The sequence below is a fragment of the Meles meles genome, chromosome 4 (assembly GCF_922984935.1).
Source record: "Meles meles chromosome 4, mMelMel3.1 paternal haplotype, whole genome shotgun sequence".
NCBI classification, from domain to species: Eukaryota; Metazoa; Chordata; class Mammalia; order Carnivora; family Mustelidae; genus Meles; species Meles meles.
The window spans coordinates 60,031,230-60,038,225 of NC_060069.1; positions in this window are offsets into that span (position 1 = coordinate 60,031,230).

The following is a 6,996-nucleotide window of genomic DNA, read 5'->3' on the forward strand; positions in this document are numbered from 1 at the left end:
TTTATGCTGAAACTATCCATCTCTTCTTGGTGAATGTGGTTTAATTCTTCTATTAATTCTTCTATTAAGGATGCCAAACTATAGTAAGAGGTTTTTTTTTTTTTTTTTTTTTTTTTACAGAGAAGAGCTAGAAATGCCAATAATAAACATAAAAATATGAGATACTTCTCTATACTTATATAAATAATGCATTTATATGCATTGTTTCATTTAATTCTGTAACCCATATGAGGGCTCTCAATATTTACCAAAAGAGGAAAGCTATGTTCAGAAAAGTGAGTAAATAGGCTCAAGTCACAGAGTTATTAAGTGATGATGTCTGATTTTCAATCCAAGCCTGTCTAACCCCAAAACCCATGCTCTCTTAACCTCTTTTGAGGTTTTTGAGGGCCCCTTTGCCTCCCACCCTCCAATTCCTCATATATAACATGAGGGAATTGAAAGAGATGAGTCTAAGGTTCCTTTCATCTGAGAAATTTTATTTCGTCTGGCTTTGGAAATTGCAGCCAAGGTCTGTTCCTATGGTTTGACTTCTAATTTGTCTTTGGTGAGATACAATTTCTTTTTATTTTACATTCTGTTAATTTCTTAAATGAAGTCTTCAGTAATACTCATGGGAAATCTAGTAAAGTGGAAGTAAGAGAGATTAAGCGCCTAGTAAGAAGACAAAAGGAAAGTCCCCCAATGATCCTTGAAAAGGTTTTCTGTCGACGCAGGCATTTCTGTAGAGCTGGACATCTAGAGAAGAAATCTTGTTTTGATGTTAGGATTCCAACAGACTCTTCTACATAATTTCTCCCATTTCCTAGGTTGCCTCCCTATATGGCCCTTTTCTAACCCAAGTGTTAAAGCCACTCTATCCCAAGGTGGAGCTATGGTAGTTGAAATTTTAGATGCTGTAGCAGATTGGTGAGAGAGATATTTTGGGGGGGCAAAAATATGCAGTTCATAGGTCCAGCTGTGTTGGTCACTGAATGAACCTAATTTGTCCATGGCCTCTCCCAGTAGGCTCTCTGAACTGACTACTGATAATACATGTAAAATTCTACTCTAGCGGAAACCAGCTGAACTTGCTGTTCTCAGCCCCAAATTGAGTAACCCAGCTCTTTCTTTTTGCCAACAGGACCATTCCTTTGATTTATCCTTGTCTTTAATTGCTAAACAGAATAGAAACCAAGAGATTTGAAAGCAGAGAAAACTTGAATTCGAGCTCTATTTCTGCCCTTTTGCTATCACTGGTACATTGAATACAAGCTAGTTAACTTCTCTGAGTCTCAATTTCCTTATCTATGAAGGAGAAATGTGATGTAATCCTCAAAATCTGTTGTGAGGATTAATTAAAATAATGAACCTGACATTACTGGCAGCTATTTATTTATGTGTAGCTATTTATGTGTATGTAAATAAATGTTTATTTATATATCCTAATATACCTAATATGACAAATTAAGGCCATTATCCTAATGAAGGCATTTGAAGCAGAATTCCAAGAAATCTTGATTTTAGCTGGAGGAGCTATCAGAAATATTCTAGGGCATACTGAGGCTTGGTGGTTTTAGGTTTACTTAGTTAAACTTTTTAAGACTGCAGATAAAAGGCAAATGTGTATAATTACAAAAGTAGTTTTTCCACAGTGCAAAGGCACTAAACAGGCAAAGGAAAATATTTTTAAGATTCTGAATCCGACTTTGATCCAGTGGAAGGAACTGTACTTAAAGATATAAGGAAAAAAAAAAAAAAACCAGCAGCAGAAATAGTGAATCCTTTTTGATGCCTACAAGTTGAAGAAAAACCCATTTAAAGTACTTGGATTTTATGGTGAATACTCACTGTTGAGAAATATGAAATTAAATATATAGTCCTTTTTAAAATCTATGTTTTTACTGTTGTTTGGAAAAATGCCAGATGTGATAATTCAGTTGCTGAGGATATTATAATATAAACACCTTGGGATAGTTTGCTTAAGGAGCTCCCATCTCCTGCATTTTGTAGCCTATATAATTTTTGGGTTCCACATTAGGGACTAAAAACCCAGGAGACTAAGATAAACCACCTAAGAAGATGAGGGAGGGTCAGAAATTAGAATACTGGGGAACCTGGATGGCTCAGTGGGTTAAAGCCTCTGCCTTCCACTCAGGTCATGATCTCAGGGTCCTGGGATCAAGCCCCATGTTGGGCTTTCTGCTCAGCAGGGAGCCTGCTTCTCCTCTCTCTCTTTGCCTCTGTCTGTTAAATAAATAAATAAAATCTTTAAAAAAAAAAGAAAAAAGAAATTCAAATCCTAGTTATTCTTTAACCCATACATTTATCCCTAAATGACCACCCAAATTGGGAAGAGGCACATGGGACACACCTTTATCTCTCACTTTCATTTCTTCCTTACTCTGTGACATCGGATAAGTTAATTAACCTCTCTGAATCTCAATTTCCTTATCTGTAAAAATGAAGGTTGTCATACCTCCAAAAATGGTTTCAGTATTAAGTGAGAAGACATGTCAAGGTTCTGGCACATGATAGGTACTAATCAATGTAAATCTCTCCTCCAAAGGGAACTGATTTTGTTATCTTGTCCAACCAGAAGAACTGTCTCTTCTCAAACAGAAAAAATAGCAAATGAATATGGTTGATTTCTTGAAAAAATGGACACCAATCCATTAAGAAACATTGATTAAAAGTTGTTTCATATTAGAAGATGTTAAATATATAGGGATGAATGAAAGAATGATTTTCCTGTCCCTCATGCCTCATCCACTCAGTATCCAAATTTTTGTATATAATTTCTTACTATCTTTAGAGAGCCACTGTCCAATAAAAGTATAATATGAACCACATATGTGATTTTAAGTTTTCTAAAAGTCACAATGAAAAGAATAAAAGGAAACAATAGAGATTAATTATAATAAATTTTATTTAACCAAATATACCCCATATATTATCAACATGTAATAAGAATAAAAATTATTGATAGAATAATTTATATCTTTTTGAAAAAAACTAAGACTTCAAGATTCAATGCATATATTATATTTGTAACACATGGCCATGTAGACTAACCACATTTGAAATGCTCAATAGGTACATGTGGCTAGTGGCTAGTGTTTTGAGCTATTTTAAACCTACCCTCTGTCACTACACCAATTTTTGCAACGATAATATATCATCAATAACAATCATTATTTTCATTTATTGAGTACTTGCCCTGTGATAAGTCCTGTGTTTTATATGCACCACATTGACAACAACCCTATTTTATGGAAGAGGAAGCTGAGACATAGAGAGATTAAGCAATCTGAAGTTCATACAACTTTTTAATGGAAGATCTGGGATTCACATCCAGATCAATTTGATTCCAGTGTCTATCATGCTGTCTGGATTCCTCAAATAGCCTCCTACCTTGTTAGCTGCCTTACAGCAGGATATTTTGATATGGCTACATGAAAATAGTTACTTCAGATTGTAATACCATTTTTTTGTTATTATTACCATATTGTCACATTTACCAAATTACCATATTACCAAATTACCATATTGCCAGATTGTCACAGACATTTCTGACCTTCAGCCATCTTTGAGCCTAAACCTATCTGTCCTCCCCTTTATGAGGACCAGCCAGACCCTCGTTTCCTTCTCAAGTCACTTAGAGCTGTAGGGCTGAAGTGAGGTGCAGGGATGTAATTGGTGTTCAGAGTAGGCCAAGATTGCTGGTGAAAATGTCAGCCTTGTCCCTAAAAAAGGGATGAAGTTTCCTTAGCCAATTCCAGATCTAGGGCGGGTGCTACACAAGAGGAATCATACCAAGTAGCAAGGTATCTGTCAAAGACCATCAGGGTCGTTTGAAAAAGATTTAGGAACTGATTTAAAGATGCAAATAAAGAACAATCTATCAATCAAATAAAAATGAAATGGTTGGAAATAAAGCAAATATGTTTAATTTGTGATTTCACAGTATTATTAGAAAGAAACTGATTACCAATAGATGATGCTAGGAAACAAACATTAATTTGAAAATTGGTAAGTATAGGGAAAGAATCAATCGTTTATCCTTCATTTTCAATGTTAACTAAAGCACTGGAAAACCATATAGTAGGTGAAGTAGTTTCTCTTTATAGAAGTATTTCACCTAATTAAAGAAGATGGGATATTAGAATTAAACTATCATACTTTCTCAACTCTTAAGAAGCCAAAGTTCCTAGACTTTGATCATCAGTGACTGTTATCATCAAAAAAGAGAGCCAGTCACAATATCAATTATGAATTAGTCTTGTCAAAAAATCCCAAACTTGAATCTGATCAAAACTTTGGAGCCAATGAACAATTTATGGAAAACAAAGAGGACAGAAGAACATGTTATAAAATATAGTGGAGATGGAATCAGTGAAATTGAGACTTTGAGGACAGTTAGCCTGGAGTCTTTAATAAATAATTGCTAAGATAGGATAGAGAAGGAACCTGTAGATTAAATGAGACTTAAAAAAACATTATTTACCAATTACAATGTGTGAATTTTATTTGGATTCTGATTTATAGACTGCGAAAGAAAAGGTCATGTTCTCTTCTTTTTTTATTCTTTATTACAGTCCAGTTCCTCTCAAAGTATTTTTTCTAAGCATGCTCTTAGTCAGGTTACTCCCTTGCTTAACATCCCTCCATGGCTCTTTATTATCTGTAGGTAAACCCAAGGAACATTTCACAGGCTCTAAGTGCTCTACTTTAAGGAGGGGGAGGGTGATACGTGTGAACTTTAAGGAAGGTTTCCTAGAAGAGGGGGAATTGATAGGATAAGAAGGGTAGAGTATTAGGCAGAATTTCTGGGAAGGGTGATCAAATAAGCTCATTGATGTGACATAGTATGTGGGGGTTGGAACTTCTTGAAGTGGGGGGTTGATGTTGTGTAGCTGGAGAGGGGGAAGAGCTATGAAAACCAAGTCTGGGAGGAGGTGATACTTGTTGGTACTTGCAGTGGGATTCATCATTGCACTTTCCTTTTGCTCCCCAAGTATCACCCTTCATGACACACATTCCCATGCACTTTACTCCATGGGCATTACCAAGTTCTTCGGGTCAGGCTGCAGCATAGGCCCTTAGTTATGTAACAGCTTTAATGCAGGGACCTTCATAACCAATCACAGTGCAATGTGTCTTGGTATCCCAGCTGAATGCCCAGTGGTGGTGGTGGTAAGGTAGAGTCCAGCAACTGGTGGCAGGAGTTGGGTTCAAGGGTGCTAGAGCTATAGGGAGGAATGTTCTAACAGGCTAACAAAGTCAGCAGACAAATCCAAGTCAAAGAATGAAGTGCAAATACAAACACCAAAGATTATACTCAGATTCAAAGACTGGCCTTAATGTGTTCCCAAGAGAGAAAGGTGGTTCAGGACCATGGAGAGTGACACACTGATCTCCAGTCCTTCCAAGAGTTGAGACAAGCTTGGCTCCAGGATGCAGGGTGTCAGCCTGGAACAAGTGGGGAGAAGGTCCTGGCACAAGTACGACAGGCTTGGAGGCAAGTGTTTTCCATCTTTATTGGTGTGTGACTCTCTGTTTTCCCCCTTATTGACTATGTGGCTTTGAGTTGGCAATTAAGCATACCATAGCTTGTTTCCTTATTTTTTTTAAATTAATTTATTTATTTTCAGCGTAACAGTACTCATTGTTTTTGCACCATACCCAGTGCTCCATGCAATACATGCCCTCTCTATTACCCTCCACCTGGTTCCCCCCTCCCACCCCACACCCCTTCAAAACCCTGAGGTTGTTTTTCAGAGTCCATAGTCTCTCATGGTTCATCTCTCCTTCCGATTTCCCACAACTCCCTTCTCCTCTCCATCTCCCTATGTCCTCCATGTTCTTTGTTATGCTCCACAAATAAGTGAAACCATATGATACTTGACTCTCTGCTTGACTTATTTTGCTCAGCATAATCTCTTCCAGTCCCGTCCATGTTGCTACAAAAGTTGGGTATTCATTCTTTCTGATGGAGGCATAATACTCCATCATGTATATGAACCACATCTTCCTTATCCATTCGTCCATTGAAGGGCATCTTGGTTCTTTCCACAGTTTGGCGACCGTGGCCATTGCTGCAATAAACATTGGGGTACAGATGGCTCTTCTTTTCACTACATCTGTATCTTTGGGGTAAATACCCAGCAGTGCAATTGCAGGGTCATAGGGAAGCTCTCTTTTTAATTTCTTAAGGAATCTCCACACTGTTCTCCAAAGTGTCTTCACCAACTTGCATTCCCACCAACAGTGTAAGAGGGTTCCCCTTTCTCCACAACCTCTCCAACACACGTTGTTTCCTGTCTTGCTAATTTTGGCCATTCTAACTGGTGTAAGGTGATATCTCAATGTGGTTTTAATTTGAATCTCCCTGATGGCTAGTGATGATGAGCATTTTTTCATGTGTCTGATAGCCATTTGTATGTCCTCATTGGAGAAGTGTCTGTTCATATCTTCTGCCCATTTTTTGATATGATTATCTGTTTTGTGTGTGTTGAGTTTGAGGAGTTCTTTATAGATCCTGGATATCAACCTTTTGTCTGTACTGTCATTTGCAAATATCTTCTCCCATTCCATGGGTTGCCTTTTTGTTTTGTGGACTGTTTCCTTTGCTGTGCAGAAGCTTTTGATCTTGATGAAGTCCCAAAAGTTCATTTTTGCTTTTGTTTCCTTGGCCTTTGGAGACATATCTTGAAAGAAGTTGCTGTGGCTGATATCAAAGAGGTTACTGCCTATGTTCTCCTCTAGGATTCTGATGGATTCCTGTCTCACGTTGAGGTCTTTTATCCATTTCGAGTTTATCTTTGTGTACGGTGTAAGAGAATGGTCGAGTTTCATTCCTCTACATATAGCTGTCCAGTTTTCCCAGCACCATTTATTGAAGAGACTCTTTTTTCCATTGTATATTTTTTCCTGCTTTGTCTAAGATTATTTCACCATAGAGTTGAGGGTCCATATCTGGGCTCTTCACTCTGTTCCACTGGTCTATGTGTCTGT